General features: G+C 41.4%; 1 protein-coding gene across 5 annotated transcripts in view; it reads left to right on the top strand.

Annotated features, from left to right (window-relative positions):
* LOC124412217 (teneurin-a) overlaps positions 1–20,373 on the top strand; it is a 497,247-nt gene that overhangs the window by 176,242 nt on the left and 300,632 nt on the right. Inside the window, exon 1 of one of the 5 annotated variants that reach the window (XM_046891914.1) lies at positions 3,436–3,451. The exons of the other annotated variants lie outside the window; for them this stretch is intronic. The gene's annotated coding sequence lies outside the window, so the exon portion shown is untranslated. Of the gene's footprint in view, positions 1–3,435; positions 3,452–20,373 lie in introns of those variants that run through there. 5 annotated transcript variants of the gene reach the window in all.

A 20,373-nucleotide genomic window follows, 5' to 3' on the forward strand; every position in this document is an offset into this window, starting at 1 on the left:
CTGCTATCTGAGTCCCCCTCGCGAACCAAAGCCGACGATCTGCAGCCTCTCCCCTCCCTCTTCATCTCTGTTTCTCTCTCTCTCTCTCTCTCTCCACCTTTACCGCCAGCCGGGCAAAGCCAATGGGATTTGTGACTGCAATTTCTCGCGAAAAGAACCTTGCCCGGCTAATGTGTTGGCCGGTAGCCAGTTTCTTGCAACTACGGACTGGCAACTCCGTCGAATCACCGGATGAATTTTTCACCTTTGTTGCACCTGAGAAATTTTTTTTGACATTGTATATTAACGGGTTAAACTTCTGGTTTACCTGTGATCATGGAGGTATGGTGGATGGAGATTTTGAACGTTCTCAGTAATTACCGCACAATTTCATTAGAGAATTTTTATTATCTTATTTACAATGGCAGTCGATAAGGAATTATACCTATAGTGAAACGAGTATCGTTGTACCAATATTCAAGCACATTGGTAGAATTGAGTACAAGACAATGTGGTGGGAGTGAATATTTTGGAATGTTATAACACGGCTCATTTTTTTCTTACCCTCTTAACGTCGGGTCACCGCAAAAGGGTGACAAAAAAATATATAAAAGTACAATTGATTAAATCCAAATAGACCAGTATAAACAGGTGAAGTAGATATTTTGGTTACAGCAGCTACGAAACTCTGTTCAAAAACCGAAAAAAAATAAATATTTCTTCAGAAAATGAATTGTTTTCGTCGATGTTTTTAGCAGAATTTTCAATTCCCTTTTTTTTTCTTCTGCTCGAATGGCAGTTATATTTTTTTTTTATAATCCTTCTTTCCAATTGTACAAGGAAAAGAAGCCTCTAATCAGTTGTCGATAGGAATTCCGCTAAAGAGCATAAAGTATCCACGGATTAATTTACATTTGAGGTTAGACGTGTTTAAGTGGGGGGGGGGGGGGGGGGCAATCAGTGGTTAGGATTGCCGAAAACTTTAGCGGCGTGGGGGTGGAGGGGGAATGCGAAACTTGAATCAAACGGGGGAAATAGTTGACCCACTATCGGGACGTCGTAAAGTTCGTCGGGGTGTTCTGGGTACCTAAGTTTGCGCTGTGCTGCTGCTCGATTCTTGAGAACAATGGAAGGAGGGTGGAAAGCTCGGAACCGGGAACCGGGAACCAGGAGGGGGGGAGGAAACCGAGGTACACGGGCGCCACCACGGCTACTACTTTGTTTTCCGACATTCCGACGGTCTCGGATTCACCCCGTCCACCCCCTTTTATCCCCCGCCCTCCGTGCTGGGTCTAATCCATATCAAGCCACCGAGGATGAAATTTACTACTTTAATAACACGCCCTGACCTCCCCCCCCCCCCCCCCCCCCCCTCTTTCTCTCTCCTTGCTCTCGCCGTCCTCTGTGCTGCAGGTAGACGTCCTTGTGCAGCTTAGCGTCTGGCTGCGCAGGAACGATTTCGGGAATTCGGGTCAATTTCTATACCCGAATTCACTGCAATCCCTCGTATACGCGACCCTCGGTCTGATCTACGTTTCATAAAAGTCAAATTTATTCGCCTTGCTTTGAGGGGCGTTATAGGTATATATAACATCGTTGCGGTTGGTTTACACGGTGTATACCTGATCAGGCCAAAATATATTTTCAGATTTCCCCTGCCGCGTTCCCTCGAGGTATTTTCTTTTCTTTTTTTTTTTTTTTTTTCTTCTCGTCTGAATCAATTTTTCGTCGCTGTACCCGTACCGAGCTTAAGATTCATTCGCGTTTTCGAGTAATCCAAATAATTACTTTCAAATTCTTGTCGAGACTCGATTGAACTCGTTTTTCGCACATTTATTAGACTTTCTTAGATTATATTCCGAAAGCAAGTTTCCTCATTGTAGAATTAAAATGCAATAGTTAGAAAAATTGAGACTTTCAAAGCTCTGCAAGTGTAATAATTTGAAAAAAAAAATTTAAACATGTGAAACAAATATTCTGGATATCTAAAAAAAATTCGTAACAGAACTATTCATATCCGGAATAGATATGCGTATGTGTGTGTGAAAAAAAAATTCTCAAATAGCATTCACGAGCGAATATGAATGGTTCCGAGTTTCACTAAATAGTTTTCGCACAATACATGAACCTAAACCAAATAATAAATTATCCGATCTTTTATATTTTATCGTCCGATAGCTCACGAAATCCGTTTCCGATGGCCGTGCCGAAATATAAACGTAGAAAAAGAATCAAACCGTTCGAGTGAATGAAAGAAGGTCGACAAAGAACGCGAAAATCGTCGTGTATTGAATTTTCCACTCTGTGATCCGTTTCGTTGAATCCGAAACTCCGTCGTACGGAGGAAATACCTTGACGTTGAAAAATATTCAACGAAATACAGGAGGATGATGAGTGCATTCAGAAATTCGGACGTGGAGTCATCGCGGTCTTCAAGGAGTCCTGCAATGTCAACATGTTTCGCAAAAAGCCAACGTGCAGTATAATTAGGCGATAAATATTGGATTTTACAGAGTATTAAATATTGAAAATGTATTATCTAAATTTTAAAAGAGAAAGAGAGAGAGAGAGAGAGAAGAACGGAAAAAAACAATCAGAAGAAATTGCGAACCGCTTTTGCGAAGAGATACGTTTTTCCTCGTAGCTCCCCCTTCCGCTAAATATTACGAGCATGTTAAATTCCATAAAAATCCGCGGAAACGCCATTTTTATGCGAGACGTTTATGAGGCGAGTAATAAAAAAGGGAAATATAATTTGTTAGCTCGTTTTATGAGGAAAGTTGAAGCGGCAACTGCCAATCGCCACGCGCCATACGTGATACAAGCTTGCAGGAATTCGCACATGAATTTCTAATTTCCACCAATAAGAGCCATAACGATGATCGTCAAACTCTCGGCTCCAATCACCGCAATTATGCATTATAAACTAATAAGCTGAGCTTTGACTGCGGAATAAGCATCGGGCTTTGCCAAATCTAGAGGAAAAGCTTCAGCATTCTATATATATATATATATATATATATATATATATATATATATATATATATATATCAGATCCAACTATACACCCGATTCAAATCTAATTTAATAGTTGTAATAATATCCGATTCGAGCCAACGCAACGCGCTTAACTTTCGCAATACCAGAGTAAACCGACCCTTAATACGAACGAGACTCACACACTTACACGCAGAAATACTCGCACGCAATGTTTGTACACACAGCTTATACCGCTGCTCAAACTTCACGTTCAGTGTCGAATTCGAGATCGTGACGAGCGCACGTCGCGAAATTGTCGCACCGGAAGTCGCCTCGTAAAGGCTTGACTAGAGCTTGATGTTTCTGCGTGTGTGTGTTTGTGTTTGTGTTTGTTTTTTTGTGGGAGTGAAGTGTCTACAGTGCATGTGCCCCGCATTTATTGGAAGGAGAATGGCAACGGAAATGAGGAATCCTGATCACCGCAGCCTCTAAGGTAATCAGCTTATACAGATAATCAGGTTTTAGTATGATTTCGCGTATTTCGAAGCCGGTCAAGTCCTACACGTCAGTGAATAATTCAGCGATGGACACTGAGCTAAAAATAATGGAACGCGACTCGATTAGATCAGTAGAAATTAATCGATTACTCGATTATTTCGTATTTTTTTTTTTAAACGGTGTAAAATTTTCTAATTGTACTTTAAAAATCGATTATTTTTTGTCATTCTTATTGCGAATAGAGCACGTAGGTACGAATTGTATCGAGGGAGAATGAGGAAATCAAAAGGGAACAGTGGAAGGTGCAAGGAAAAAAGTTTGTAGATTTCAACTTTCTTCGGACGTAATTTTTTATTGAAACGTTTTTGCCGCAGTTCGCATCCTCGTGGGCGGTTTTCTTTTATACGTCTGTGTAACGGTCTTTAACGAATAAACAGTAAATGAAAGAAAAGAGAAAACAGGGAAAAAACAAACTGAAAATAAATCTAAGACGGTCCCCCGATGCGCCATTGTTTTTTGTTTTCTTCGCACAGCTCGCCATTCGTATCAATCACATTAATGATCGGACTACGCTTTTCATTAGCGTTTGAATTAAGAGTACAAAGTACGACGTCTTGCTTTGAAAGAATAAGAAAACGATCCGGAAATAAAAACAGCCTTGTCTTGGCCTATTTCTTAGATTCCTCGGTTTCCCTTCCTCCTCTTCGGTAAATTTCTAAAAATGCTCCACACGAGACAAAGTGATCCAGGGTTTGTAGTTTGTACCCTGATGGAATACCTACCAGCCCAGGGAGTTTCTCTCTCGACGAACTTCCGGTCACTCGAGAAGAAGTTGCGTTTCTTTTCTCGTACTACGGACTTTGCGCTACTTTCTTGGTTTCTTCTTTCTTCTTTCGACTTTCTTTTTAAACTCCTGACAAATAAAATTAATCAACGTCGGGCACGACACAGCATACCTGCAACAAATTTTTCGAAGCACGCTCAACCTCGTGATTCCTAATTTGGCCGGTTAGTCGCGATTGTGAACGCAATTCTGTCGCCTTGTGTTTATTCGGAGAGTGATTGTACACTAGGGTGGTCTTTATTTAGGGTGTTATTTTTTTGCACACTAATACGTTTGAAATTGCTATTCCGTACCTGCATTGTATGCGTTTCCGCCAAAAGAGAAGCAAGTTTTACGAAAATAGAATTCTGCTTACAAACGACGGAGCCCTCGACGCTTTCAGCTGCAACCAATTTCGAAAACTTGAAACGCGTTCAAATAATCACCACCCGAGTCGTGACTTGTTTCGAAAATAATCGTAGGTACCTACGCAGAGAAGAAACTGTTAGTTGTTGAATCGATTTTACGAGTTTAATTTCAGTTTCTATTTCCACTACCGAACATAAAAAAGGATCGATTGAATAAAATTGACTGTATCGCTTTATTATCGAGATGAAATACGACGACGTTTTGGGTTTTTTTCTTCATAAACGCGTAAGATTGCAACGATTACATGCCCTTTTTTTTTAAACCATTTTTTTCTCATCTTTATCTGTTTTTTATAAATTTATTCTGGTTATTTTACCCACTGCATAGCCGCAGTGACGCGGCCGATGATCCGTCGATTGAAAACAGACTTTTTCATCCGACAGTATCGAGTCGATTTCGCCCAACGTGTTCTATTTTTGTCCGTCTTCGCAACTCTGCGATAACGCACGTATCGATCACGTTGCTTACGTCTAACTATACCGTCGACGGAGACTCTGCAACTTAGGTCCTCCAAGAGGTTTAGTACCCATCGCTTTCACGAAAATCACATCTAATTATATTGTATACAAATATTCACGCCGATTATTCGAGAGGCTGCAAAGGTTAGATAGAAAGTCCGGCAGCGGAAGACTTGACATTTAGTTTGAATATAGCACGAATTAATCCGAGCCTAAAGTAAATTGGAAAGCCACTGTAGGTAGGTACACGTTGAAAGCGTATATTAAAGAGCTTGCAGGAGGAACGACTAACAAGTTTGATGTACGTTTCCAATTTGTTCAAAGGCACAGAGATCAGTTCCCGAAAGTAAGTTAATGCGCGAATATAATAAGGGCTGGACCGAAGACGAGGGTTAATGAAGGGTGAAAAAAAAAAAAAAAAAAAAATGCTGGATAAAAAGCGTCCGTGGCTTTTCGAGGTCCGGAGCTTGCAGGCTGTCCAGTCGACGTCGACGTCGACGTTGTCGGTGCGAAGTGAAAAATACACCAGCCTACTTAAAGCAATTTTCAAGGGTACAAATAAGAGTTCAGCAGCTTTTGAGCCAAATTGGCCCTTTGTTCAGTCGTCGTTTGGGGGGGGGGGGGGGGGGGAGGGGGGGGGCGAGCTAGCGTTCGGTGGGATTGAGTGGTGACCGCGTAGTGTGCATGACGACATCGCCGGTGTATTTAAACCTGAAACAATTTCACCCCCCACAGACCCTCTAACGGTTATGGTTTCGTCAAATTGACCGCATTCACTCAGTCTGGATGCGTGCATGTCCCTCACCGGTGTTAATTGCACATGCGGCTGGTCTCCTCCCCCTCCCCCACCCCCCTCCGCCCCTCGACGATCTGCGGTTAGGTCCGTCAAACGCAGAGCTTGCAGTTTGTGTCGTTGCACGGCGACGCAATATTCGCATGCTGTTGCTATTCCGGGTCCTTTAGTTTTGCACGCGGTTTGAAAAGTCGAGAGACATTAAAAGAGCGCGAAAAATTAGCGCCGTTGAATAAGCGTTGAGCGAGTCGAGGATAAGGCAGAATGCAAGAAGAACCGCGTTGATACTGCAGGAGCCACCAAAGCTCGACGAATGGTTGGTAAAGAAGGGATTTCGCAACCCCTTCGACGGGTAGCCACCAGTCGGCGAGTCTAGGGGCTGACGGAAGGGTGCCGACCGTCGTTGGCTTCCGGCGCTCAGAGGGGTTCTTTATCCGCTACCAAAACTGCAGGATTCTTTCTCCTCCCTCAATGTTTTCCTCGATGTATCGCCGAGTCTTCTTTCGACATCCATGAGATCCAGTCTCCATCGACAAACTCACCCCCAAACTCGCTGCCTCGTTTCTGCGATAGATGGCACTCGCGATTCGCGTTTTCCATGCGCGAATGAACCAGAGTGACGTTCTGCCGAGAGGAATATCGGCGTGTTCTTCTCTCTGTTCAATTGATAAGTGGGTGACGGAGTCGGAGAAGAGGGGAAAGAAAACATTTCTCATATCCAGTCAGTTTGTATATATGTATATACTCGGTGATGCGGTGCAGTTCAATGATTTCGCTGCGATAGGCTATATCTTGCCGCGATATTGTTATCAGTTTATTCAGTTGATTAACTTTATGTTCTCGACAATTCACCGTCCGCCACCCGCCTTCTGAGGCTCACCTACACCTCCTTCCTACACATGCGCAACTTTGTCGAAGGCGAGGTGGATGCACGGATCAATCGAATCTCGAAGTTATAGCATTCGTTTTACTGTGTAATGGTCCCTATCTCCCGAGCCACTCTCCCTCTTCATCTCCATCTCTCTCTCTCTTTTGTTCTCTCTTTCTCTCCATGCCAATACATTGATCTCAAAAGTACGTACCTCACAGAGAATGAGGCTACCGAACACTTAGTACTTGCACCTTATATTATCCTTGGTTTAATTGTGGCAGAGAAACCATGAGTTTTGGTGGAATATCTTGAACTTTGCTTGGTTGGGAATGTACCTCGTCGTCAGGTAATAATCATCCCTAAAGTTCACCCCAAATAATGACCAATGGAATCTGAGAGGATAAAAATACTGCTGAACATGATAGTCTATTAGCAGTCAATAATTGTCAGGTTGGTTTACCAAATCGAGATATATCAAAACAATCGATTTTTGGGGTTAAATCTTACGATTAAAGGTGATTTCTACCCCTCGAGCGACAGGTAAAAAAAACACACGTCCGATGTTTCTTAACGCCTTCCAACAGATCACAGAGTGAAAGTATAATCGGTGAGTTACACTTCGGGTACATTCCATTATTTATGAGTTGAAGAAAAGTCTTACAGCCTTTGAGCAATGAACATCCCTAGCGGTAATCATAGCCATGCATGATGATTATCAGCGAAGGAATATATATCCCGAAGGTGAGATTAACGATCGAGGTAGAGGTGGCATTATTAATCGGGAAGGATCGAGTCTTTCGTTTTCCCATTTTCCGCCGGTGGAGTGATTAAAAAGTTGATCCTCCGGGTTGTCTCATCGAGAGAGAGTTCTTCGCCCCACGCCTCGTCAAACAACCGGGGACAATATGGCGGCGAGTAATCGTCGAGGAGGTGGATGGATGGTGCGCTATCCCGATTCTTGATGAAATCGAAGAGGAAAGAATAAGAACGGAGGAAAGGATTCCGGGAGGGTAGGGAGAGGGGACGACCGTTAGTGTCGGATTACCAACGTCGCATTGTGAAGTGCGGACACGAGGAGGAGAAAGTTATTAGAAATACCTAGCCAACGAGTACAATGCGATTTCTTCCTTCCGAGTCGATGAATTGCGGAGGTAAGAGGGAGGCGACAGCCCTTTCCCCTCTTCCCTCTTCTCTCTTCCCTCTTCCCTCTTTCCTCTTCCCTTAATCGATCATCTTCCAGCAAGCCCGATAATCAGTGACATCATCACACACATCGTGGCACACTCAGGTGTCTCACCCTTCGTCCCACGTGCTGACGCATTGTAGGTAGCTACATAACTTGATCTGCACATACCGACCGTTGTTGCATGCCTGCACCTATACCTATGCGCAGATGCAGTCGCTAGACGACGGGGCTATACACCATCTACGTGGAACAATCCTTCAGGCTATCCTGCTGCTGGTGGTGCTCCGATCGGGCGAAAGGGAATTCTCTCGGCTGAAAGCGCAATTATCGTCTAGGTACGGTACATGTACGTTATAGATATACGTTATACGTTATACGCTATACGTTATAGATACACATGTACCTATGGTGTTGGTACGTACGTGTACCTATACATATTACATACATACATGCATAGGGATGTATATACATAGAACGGGTTGTATTTATTCGCTTGGCACTAGGATCGGCAATCAATCTTTGACGCATCGTCGCATCCTGTCTTTTTCAATTTAATTAACTCTGTAACAAATGCAGACGCTGATGTCAAACAGATTTGTTGCTGTACTGTCGGCTGCTGTTTTCTCAAACAACCCTTATCGACTCTGGCTTTAACCAGTCAGTGTCTCTGTGTCAGTGACTTTGGAACAGTCGGAAATGTCATTGTCGGAGTCTCATTGTCAGTGAAGTGAATTGAAATCGTTGAAGTAAGATTTGATGAAAACTTGTAAATTTCGAAGGAAAACTTCAATCGCAGCAGGTGTACTCGTGTTTTACTTGAGTAGGTACATCCGTTCAAAGTAAACTCAGAAAAATGAAAAAAAAAAAAAAAAAATTGCGGGGTGGTTGGATTTCCTTTACCCTCCCCCCCCCCTCTCCCCCCTCCTTTCGATCTCATCGATTCTTTTTTTCACCCAATTATCTTCCAATCTCTGCAAAACCAAATACTTATTACAGATGATCGTATGTAGTCATTTGGCGTTGAATTGAGGAACATTTTTTTTTCTTCCCCATTTCTCTTCTTCTCTTTCTTCTTCGTTGTTGGTTCGCAAAGAGTTAAACCGAAGTCGACGTAACTTGACCGCAACTTGTGCAAACCATTATTTTCTCTTTTTTTTTTCTCTTTTAAAACGTACTGCAAAAACGAAGGAGACGAGAAATCAACCCTACGTTAGTCGAGGTGTGTAAATAATTTACTTTCACTCGTTCCCGAGTGCAGTGACGGTTCCCGAGCGTTGGCACCTCCTACTACAGGGTTGAGGGTAGCACAAGGCGGTTGGTTATCTTGGAGAAACTGATCACAAATCCAATTATAGGTGAAACTGTTCCCGGTGACGTCAGGGCCTCCCTTTGCCAACCCTTCTGCGGGGGTGAGATATATATATATATATATACATATATATATATATCGGATAGCAATTATCCCCACCTCAAGGATCTCGCTCGTCAATATCGCGTGTATTTTTTTTCTTCTCTCTTTACCGGGGCTGGGATCCAGGGGGTTCCAGTTCCGAAGCTCGCACTCATCTCTTTTGTCTTGGAGGATTTCCTCGACTGTCAACGATGACGTCTCAAATGGAACGAATTAGACTTTCGTCTCTTCCTCCGGGGAGGAAAGCCGCAACGGCGCCTGTTGTTCTTTCCTGCAAATCACACGATCGTTAAATTTGCATTTCGCGACCAGACGACTCGGTGCAGAAGTGAACGAGAATGGAAGACGCCCGAGCTAGAGACTCTTGAAGGAGGCAATGGTCCGCGACTTAGAACTTATTACAAAGTCATATCATTCAGAAATGCACTTCCGTATACGTGTAGTGTGTATATATTGTAAATATATTATGTATATGGGGTGGATGCCGGGTGGGCGGCGAAACAGGAAACGTTTCCTTTCCTTCGGGGCATAAAATCTTGGTAGAAAATCGTTGCGCTTGATATCGTTCGCCGTTATCGTAACTCCTTACTCACCTATATCTACGTACATACATAGAAAAACAATGAAAATACATCCCCGAGATACGTGCGGCACTTCACCTTCCATTTAACGTCTTACTGCAGCGATCCCACATGGATGATGTCCTTTAACGCGTGCACATATGCGGGTATCGCGTCGCTTTTCCGCGATGCGTGCAGTTTATTTTCATCGTTGCGTATTACCAATTATTAGTCATTTTTCTTTGCGGGTTAGAAAATAAATTTTTATTGTCTAACCATCTAGTCCACAATTTCTGTTGCCAATAATTTAGTATAAACGCGTCGATAACTAGAAAAACTTAAGATCACGCGAAAATATAAATAAAATTTTCGAGCCCCGTCGAACGATCGGCTGCGAGCGACACTTTCCTCGATTATACGGATATCTTGAATATTATATCATATTTGAAACGAAGCGGGGTTACGTCGCGGCGACGCGACGGCGCGAGGAAAAAAACAATTTCAATACCGGCTCGTAATTTGCAATTAAATTCATTCGTTCCTCGGGGGCGGACGGGGTATCGATTATCCCGGATGTGTTTCAACCCCGCAGGAACAGACGTCCGCTCATTCGTTCGTTCGTTCGATCGTTCGTTCAATTCGATTCCTATGTTCATTCTCCATTAATGCGTACGTACAACGTCAGGTCTGCAGACTGGTGCAGCACGCCACGCCGCCGGAAATCACCGCTGCCAACTTTTAATTACTAATGTCAGTTTCTCGGTCCGCTGTGCTCGCCCATACATTCGTTACAAAGTTAATTTATCGCTTTTATACACATTGCATGATATGTATGCAGGTATAGGTGCATATATGTAGGAGATATTATATCTGCGGGACGCGTGTAGGCGTGAAACAACTGCGACTGATGTTCCGACACTTTAACGAGTAGCGCTCGTCGGTTTTACGATTCAAACACTTTATCAATTTCTCATTTGCTCGTCACGTTTTTCCTTCTCTCTGTTTCTTTTCTTTTTTTTTTTCGTTTTAAACTTTTTTTTTTTTTCTTTTTGCTCTTTTTTTATTCGTACTAATTTATACCGTAACTGAATTTATCAGGATTTGAGTGATACAAATTTGCAACGCTGTGTAACCGCAGTCTAATATACTACGACGTGGATGAGCTATGTCAAATGTCAATATCCGTTACAGATATATCATGCGCGAGTTTGAATTGTATACAATATTTTTTTTCCCCCCCTCAGACAACGTGAAAATTAATTAAACTTATAACGAGTTAATTAAATAAAACCTGGTGTTGGTGAACTTGATAAAACATCACGTCAGTACTTTATTCAATATTTATCAGTCGTTATTCGAAAGCATGTCCGTCAGCTATACTTTATATATTTATACCAACCTCGAGTATATATACATTATTCAATGAAACAGGGGTTGGAATAATGATAATATTGTTTAAAAAAAAAAAAAGAAAAAAGAAAAATTACTCTCAAAATATATACACCAATACACCAATTTATATTTCTGTATAATTTTGCTCTTTCGAATTTGCCTACAATTATTTTTATTTTTCCGCTACTATATTTATCATTTTTCGCTCACCGCAGGGGTGCAATAAAAAAAAAAAACGTAGCGCTACGGAATGAAAGGAATTTTACGTTCGTACACTTTGACGAGATCTCTGCGCATCTGGGACGGGCAATCTATTCATTCGCAGATACGTTCGATGTAGTAAAAAATTACCACCTATTCAATCCACTTGCGAATTTTCACCGTCTATTTACCATATACATACGTACCGTACACGTACATACCGCGTGCTTTGACAGAGCGAATCGAAGGTTGACTTTCACCCGGCATAACGCCACCCTGGAGTGCGGAATTAGCCCCTGAATGAGAGGAAATTTCGCAGCAGCCTGCATGGCGCATTCCAGCCTTTATCGACCCCTGCAGGCGTCTGTCTGTCTGTCTCTGTAATATACTGAATTGGACTGATTGTATTCTCATGTAAAACACCCGACCCACCTAATAACCGGGCAGCAAAAGAGAGAAAAGAAATGGAAAAAGAAAAAGGCAGTCGCTGAGCTTTTCGTTTAGAATCGTCTTTACGTCACACGAGAGGTGAAAGGGAGAAACACAACTTATAACGCGAGTCTCAACCCTTGGTGTAAGAAAAAAAAAAAAAAATGAAAAAGGAAAAAAAATTAACCAAAGATCACTTATACTCACGTCGAATTAAAATTCCAATAATTATTAACCACATTCACTGGATAATGATGCGTGTTGCGAAAATTCTATCGATACAAATTTTTTTTTTCAATTCAAGTTAACACTTAAATCAAGATTTATAAGTCAATTTTCAACTACGGTAAATATCGTTATCAAATAAACTCTGTACTAATCATCTTAACAATTATAATTATCGCTATATACATACATACCTATCATCATTAATGTTTCTTCTTTGAAAAAACTTTGCGCCGCACGAGTTAACGCCGGTTTTCGCCGTTTCAGAAAAGGCGAAGTGTGGGCGAAGAGTGTCGGCTGAGATTGGATTCGGATAGCCCTTCTCGACGGCTAATAAGATTCAGGCCTTAATCAATCTGGCGGCGTGCAATTAACGCGTCGTTTTGACGGGCGGGCGGTCTCTCACTCTCTCCCTCTCTCTCTCACACTCTCTCCAAACCCCTCTGCCTCCCCTCCCTCCACCCCCACCCTCACTCCCTCTCTCTTCGTCTGACGTGGACTTCTTTAATCAGTCACTCTCACCGGGTGGTTGGGTTGGTATGCTTGTGTGTGTGTGTGTGTGTGTGTGTGTAGTAGCCGTATGAACGGATGGTGAACGGGAAGGAAACGAGACTGGGAAATCTTTATATGTATATCTATATATACACGTAGCGAAAGGGGCGAAACCCCGCAGCTTATACACCCGGCCATAACTCCGGTGAGCTTCGCGAAATGAATCACGCGACTGAATCTGACGGGTGATTTTTTAGCGATTGCAAATCTTAACGCCCACGTCGCGACCCTTCAAACACCCCCGTCTCTCGTGGGCCTCGAATTTGCCGAAATTTTTTTCAACGAGGATGCACCTGCAGATTCGAGAATTACATTTCTCTTACATATCGGGCGTTCCATTTCCATTCGGCCAGGGTCAGACTTTCACCTTCATGGATTTGGTCTGCGATTTCATGTATCGTTGTTACAACTTTGAAAAACGTTTAATTTTTTTTTTTTTTTTTAAAGCTAATTTTTTACCATCTCTCGACACCCCCGGAGCTCTCTTATGAAATTATATAAGATTGTTGTATATATGTTGGCCAAAATGAAAAATATCCCAACCAAAATAAAAATGGGCAGGCAAAAGGGTGATTTTTTTTATTAATCTTTCAACATATGGGGTATTCCACGCCAACTCGATCAGTGTTAAGCCCTGACCATCTCAAAATCTTTTCTCGTTTTTTTCTAACATTTTACTTGGTAATAAACGTGAAGTCAATTTTTTTCAAATTATTCTTATTAAACCGTTTATTTTTTAGAAATACTTGAAGTCGATTGCGAACGCCCATTTTATAAAATCTGAAAAAGTTCTCAATAGTCCAGTCAATGACACAGAACAACCCCCGTTAAGTAAAACGTGGGGCAAATTTTTTTTTCTATTTTGTTATTTATCACCTAATTCAGAATTTAAAAATTTTCAAACCCTTTGTTTTTAAAACGTTCGCCTTAACGGGGGGTGTTTCGTGTCATTCACTGAATTTTTGAGAATGTTTTTCACATTTAAAAAAAATGGGCGTTCTGAATCAACTTAAAGTATTTATAAAAAATAAACCGTTATATGAAAAATAATTTGAAAAAAAATTCAGGTCACCTTTTTCACCGAGTAGAATGTTAGAAAAATATATGAAATGATTTTTCGAGTTGGCGTGGATCGAGTACCCCATATGTATGCAAGCGTATATTATAAGCAATAATTAACAACGTGTTTACGGGGTACACGTGAGCAATGAAACCCTCGCTGCAAACGAGAATAACATCGTTAACGCGGATATAATCTCCGACTCGATGGCGGCGTTTATCGGAGTTACTCGAGGCTTCGCGTAGTTGTTATTCATGATTAAGATGCTCGCTGCTGAGTGTAGATCTCGATGTTTTATTTTCAACGAAGTTAGGTAAAGCAGACGAACTGGATGCGTTTGGGACAAAGTTTATGCCGATAATTAGAGAATATTATTGGGTGACGGAAATAATTGTAGAAGAGAAAGTTCGTCACAATCGTAGGTAGGTACGTCTCTGAATTCTTATTCAACTTTGAATTTAAATTCGATTGGAGGAAAATTTTGATCACCGTAACTACGTTTTTTTTTTTTATTCGAAATTTTTGAAACTGTAATCCCGATTCCAATAATTCCAATATAATTGCTTTTTAAATAATTCCAGGGTAGGAGAAATATCGGGTGTAAAATTTCGGCTAATTGCGTTTCAGAATCATCGATCGTAGCTGTGCAGAGAAAATCTGCAAATTTGTATAATTAATCACAGAGAGTGAGGGAATTAACGCGGGAGATAGAGTCGGGGCTTGTTGATGCGGGGAAAACCGTCGTCAATGACGTGCGCAAGCTGCGGCAATACGATTATGGGAAACGTATTATAACGGGGTAACGTTATACACATGCAACGAATTCATTTGCAGCCTTCTGCGCCCTCGAGGTACAACATGTGTGTGTGCGTGTGTAGAACTGCACCAACGTCGAAAGCGTTATTCTCTCGTTCAATGTCACAAGTTTGCGCTGAAAACGGTTGCTGCACCGGATGTACATACATATATATCGTATACATAAAATGTATGTACCTATATACGTATAGAGTATAGACGTACTGTAACAAACGAACTTCATTTGAATAAACCAATTATTTCAATCAACGTGACAATGCGAACACATGCACATAATCCACCCGTGTGTAACTACATATGCCTGTACATTAGGTCGGGCCAAAAAATTGACTATTTTTTTTCGATCGTCGCCGTGAGAATATCTTTCAAAATGACGAGAAAAAAAAATCTGTTAAAGTTTGCGATTTGCGATTTTCCATTTCCCGTTTAAATAAGACAGAAATTTTTTTAGATAAGCATTGTTCTTTACGATCCGCCAATCCGTTGTTGAGTAATAAAATTCCAAAGTAAAAAAAAATTCCTGTTTTCTTTGAACGCGAAATAGAAAATCGCAAACATGCAAGAGCTCAAACTTTTACAAAATTTTTTTTCGTCACATTGAATTATATTTTCACGGTATATATATATATATATACCTATATATTTATATACCTACAACAAAATTGAAAAAAAAAAAGAAGAAAAGTACATGGATCGAGTCTATTTATTTTTCGTAATCATTTTTCTCATTCCTATTTTTTGTTTTGTTTTCTTTTCATCTAAATCTATCCCTGTAACAAATTGGTACCGGACAAAAAATCGCTTATCTCAACCCTTTTCATCCTGGCGGGGGTTATCCACGTTTGTGTGTGTGTGTGTCTCAGAAGTAAAGTGGTTCCTTTTAACTTGGTCCTTTCCCCCAGATATATATGAGTAACTGCGTGCAGTGTACATTATTCTTTCCAAAAACTCAGCCACACACGTTATATATACTTACCGACATATATATATATCTAACGTGCAGGTCTCTCTAAACGTTTGACAGCTTATGCCGCGCAAGATCCTGAGGCCCATTAGATGGTTCTTCTTCGTCTTCGTTTGATTTTCTTTTTTCCTTCTTTCCCGTCTTTCTTCACTCTCCGCGCGATTCGAAAACCTCCCAGGACCATCGCCGCAAGTGTCGAGGTTTTTCTTTCTTTGGTGCATTTTTTTTTTTTTTTTTTTTTTTTGTTCCACTTGTTTTTTCATTTTTATTTCTCTGCTCTCTTTTTCTTTCTTTTACGCTTTTTCTTTATCTTTATTTATCTGTCTGTCCGATACGCGTTTGCGATTTTCCTTATCTCTTTATTTATTTATATATTTATTTATTCATTTTTTTCTTCTTTTGCCGTTTGCTAAAGCGAATACCATACATAACCGACTTTTTTTCTCTCCTATCTTTCGCTGACAAAAAAGAGAAATAATAGAATCATGTATTTAACCATTATTCGGGGCGTTTGGAGGTGAATGTTAGTTTGGTTCGAGGTTTGGTACGGTTCAAGAAACTAGTTGTTAACTGCAGTTGAACTCTGTTTTCGAAGCGTCGTTACAGCCTTTGTCAATTTCATTGAACTTACATTTTTTCCTAATCTTAATAAACGGGTATTATTTAAAAATCAGTAGATATATCCTCTAGTTTTTCTTATAGTTATGCAATATGATTCGGTTCTCAACTTTAATTACTAACAATTTTAAATCACTTCATAACTCTTGTTTACATCTCATTGTCCATAGACCTCTCAGTTTTATTCCACACAATTCTTGGTAATCGTAATTGTTATACATCTCAAAAATCAAATATCTTTTAAACAATACTCCTCTATGCATACTCATATTTATTACACAATATCTATGCACGTATACCCACGAGGGTCATGCAAAGTCTGATATTACATCACAGCTGGCTCTCGTACTTCCGTGTCATTATCGTAATTGCGAGAAGACGACGAGATGTCTTGTACTTAAGTATATACATATATATATATATATATACATACACATGAATGTTTTGAAAAAGGGTGTATCGAGGTGCAAATTTATACCATGGAAAGGGGGGGGGGGAATAATTACCCGAAGAAAGAGACGAAAAAGAATCTCTCCACGTTCTCTTCCACCTCGAATAACTCTCGAAAAAAGGGTAAAACGAAGAAGGATTAAAAAAAAAAAGGAAAGAAATTATCACCACCAGACGACGAGACAGCAGCGCTCAGGCAGGCCGATGCGACGCTCGAGTACGTAAGAAACTGGCTGCAGTAGAAACAGCAGCATAAGCGTCGTTAATAAATCTAGGGTAATTAGAAAGAATGTCTCTCCGCTACGTTAAAAGTGCCGTGCATGCAGTAGCTGAAAACCGTGTATCCAAGTTCCACTCCTTCCCCCCCCCCCCCCCCCCCCCCCCCACCCTCCTTGCCCCATTTGGTACGCACGTATCTTGTTAAATTTGTATATCACCAACGGCGTTATGTATATTCATATGTATATAAGTATAATCTTATCTGATGCTGATTAATCATAATGACCGGCACAGGAGAGGCTTGTCTCTCTAATTCATCTTCCTCGACTCGGGAATATCATTTGCGAATTCGTCGAGTGCAGAGGCAGCAGTTATTTTCACTCGAGTTCCTCCACGTTTCTGCGGTCACGCGACACTCGCCTGTATATATGAATATATATGTATATATGAATATATATATATACACGTATAATACCTACTCACTTTACTCACATATGGGTATAGTTATATGGCTTTTCGCTATCTTGCTAATTAAATTTGGGTAGGGATAAGAAATTGGAATTGTTGATTGATGGAAGGACCAAAATATCGGATATTAATAAATTAAGTTTTCACTACTTTAAAAATTGGATATCGTAGTCCATTTAACGGAAAGGATTTAACGTAGCCCACTTTAAGGGAAAGGGCACGAAGACGCAGGGAGGTGGGGGTGAGAAGTGAGTCAAAAGTGGTGAAAGGTTGACTCGTCAACTTGACTTACACTTCTCGCCGCTTGTTTTGACCCACAAAACTTTTCAACTGATGTAGGTACAGCTAATTAGAGAAATTCTAAACATAATTATCAACGGTCGTTGCAGGTCGTTGCAGGATGAAGAGACGATTATATATCTAAAGTCGTCTTCGCTCACTTCGGAGATGGCAACCAGCTGTGTTGGCTCGAGTTTTGATAAATTAATACTCCGGGGGTTAATTTACGGCGAGCCGTACATTTTATTTTCGAAGCCTTTAAGGGGCTGGGACTAAAATACGCGGGGTCTACAAAAATTCTTTTCCTTTTTTCTTTTTCTTTTTCTTTCACTTCTTTTTTTCTCTCATTACTTCATTTGGTAAATTTCGTCGACGCCCTTGGCGACTAGACTCCGGTGAAACGGATAAAATTCGTCCGGTTCTCTTTCTCTCGCTTTGAGCTTTGTTCGGCGCGAAAGGGGGTGGAAGGGGCAGGAAGGACGAACGGTGCATAAATTCCGACACGCAATTGTTTTCTCGCGCGTCCTGGCTAGGCCGCGAAACCCCCGGAAAGAAAAACAGAGAAGTTTGTTTCCCGTGGGTTACTCCTCGCGTGCCACCCTGTAAATCAACCCCCCGCCTCCCCATCACCCCCTAACTCTTCCCTTCTACTGTACCTGCAACCAGAACAGTGTGTGATACGTATAAGTGGCTTAACCCTGTTATCGGCGAACTCGATTTATGGCAGAAGCTATCAGTTTCCTGTCGATTGCTGGGATAATCGAAAGGCTTGGGATCTTTTTTTTCTTTTTTCTCTTCACTTTATCTCTCAAATTTGGAAACTCAATCTACTTGCGATTAGCGAATAATTGCATATATTTTTTTCTTGAAAAGAAGGATCAGCAAAGTATATCTTCTTGATTCAGATAATGCATTGAAGTATCTTATTTTTCGCTAAAGACTATATAATTAGTTTCAACATTGGTGGACAAATAAGAAAAAAAAATATATATCAAATCGTCGGAATTCTCAATCATTCTGACGATTCGATAATGTTTTTTTTTTTTTTTGTCCTCATAAAATTCCGTTAAATAGCTTGATCGACTTTTCGACAACCCGGTATTCAAACCCTTCTGTTAAATTCTGATCTTTCCACCATCCCACCTCCACCCCGCGAGGTTCAAGGTGTGCAGGATAAATATAACAGGTCAACACATGCATGTATACGAAAGCTCGCGGGGAGCGCACCCTCGGCTAATAGTTTCGACGACCGGAAACAAGGGTAGATGTAATTAGGATGAGTTGTGACGTCGAGAATCTGCGGCAGAGCCACGCTCGCGCGTCGGTAATTGGTATAACCTCGTATATGTGTATGTGTATGTACATGCCTATACATATAGCTAAACCTGCTGGGCGAGGAAGGACCTGGAGGAAGGACGAAGGAGGTGCGGGGCCGGGATTCGGGTCATAAGCTTAATTGTTCCTGCAGTTGCCGCACGGCGATCCTCCGACTATACTCGACGTCCCGTTTACTTAACGACATTTTGATTCGCGCCCCCGCTCTCGTACAATTAATATTTATATTTGTTCCCGCGTATCCCGAGGGACCCGCAGGGCTGATTCGAGGGCGGGGTAACGTGACTAGAATACTTTCAAACTTCTGATAGTTGGTTTCGGTGCCGCGTAACTCGTATCCTGCAACGAAACGCAGACGACGGACTGCACCAGGGATCAGGATATCGAAAAGAAAAATAACAGGGAACGACTGGGGATGAAAGTAAAATCATAAAAAATCGCCGAAAGCAGGTGTATATGTATATGTATATAATAAGGGCGAGCCGGCCACCGGTAATGGAAAAAATTAACCCCCTCAGCCGGCATCCAACCACCAGGAACCTGCAGACCTCGAGCTCCTTGCCACGCGTTTAATTCCGTTAACGTAGTTTTAAACGAACCCTCGCCCCCCATTTTCCTGCTGGGGGTTCTTTTCAGCTACCGTTTTAGCCTTTTTCACCTCGGTCCCGAATTTTGAATTAAGTTTTCTCGTTAGCGGTGTCGTTTCGTTAATATCCTCTCTGTTCGGGAGGAGAAGCAAAGGTGGAAGAGAGAAAAAAAGAAAGAAAAAAACGAAACATGATTATTATCGTTAACGCAACGTGCGGTATGACTTTTACTCTCTTCTTACTAATAGCTCCAACCATGCGAATAAGACATTATTTTATGCGGTTATAAACATTTCACGCGAAAACAGCTCCACGTGTATAAGCTGTCAAAACTAATTGGGTTCATCAGGGATTCATTTTTACCTTTTATTGTTAGTCCTTGTTACATTAGTTCTTCTGGATTCACGCCACGCGTCGTCGTCGTCGTCGGTGATCGTGAAAGAGTAATGATCGTTGGAAAATAATGATCATCCCTCCCCCTCCTCATCCCCTGAGTCTTTCTCGACTCTGACGCTTCGCTGATGTCATTAGCCGCGACACCGCGAGACGTTTTAATCTACTTATCTCTAGCGTATCGTCTATTCCCCAGGCCATTCACCCACGTGCGATCTCGGTGTGTAGGTTCATTCTCTAAACTAGGAAATCAGGAGGTCGCGACGCGGAGCGAATAACTCTTAATGAAACCCTGCCTAGCCTCGCGAGTGATAATCATTTCGGAGAAACTCCCTTCCGTTGATTACATCGGTTCACCGATTACGATCGATAAGAAAAAAGAAGGAAAGAAGAAAGAG

This window comes from Diprion similis, chromosome 11 (genome assembly GCF_021155765.1).
Source record: "Diprion similis isolate iyDipSimi1 chromosome 11, iyDipSimi1.1, whole genome shotgun sequence".
NCBI classification, from domain to species: Eukaryota; Metazoa; Arthropoda; class Insecta; order Hymenoptera; family Diprionidae; genus Diprion; species Diprion similis.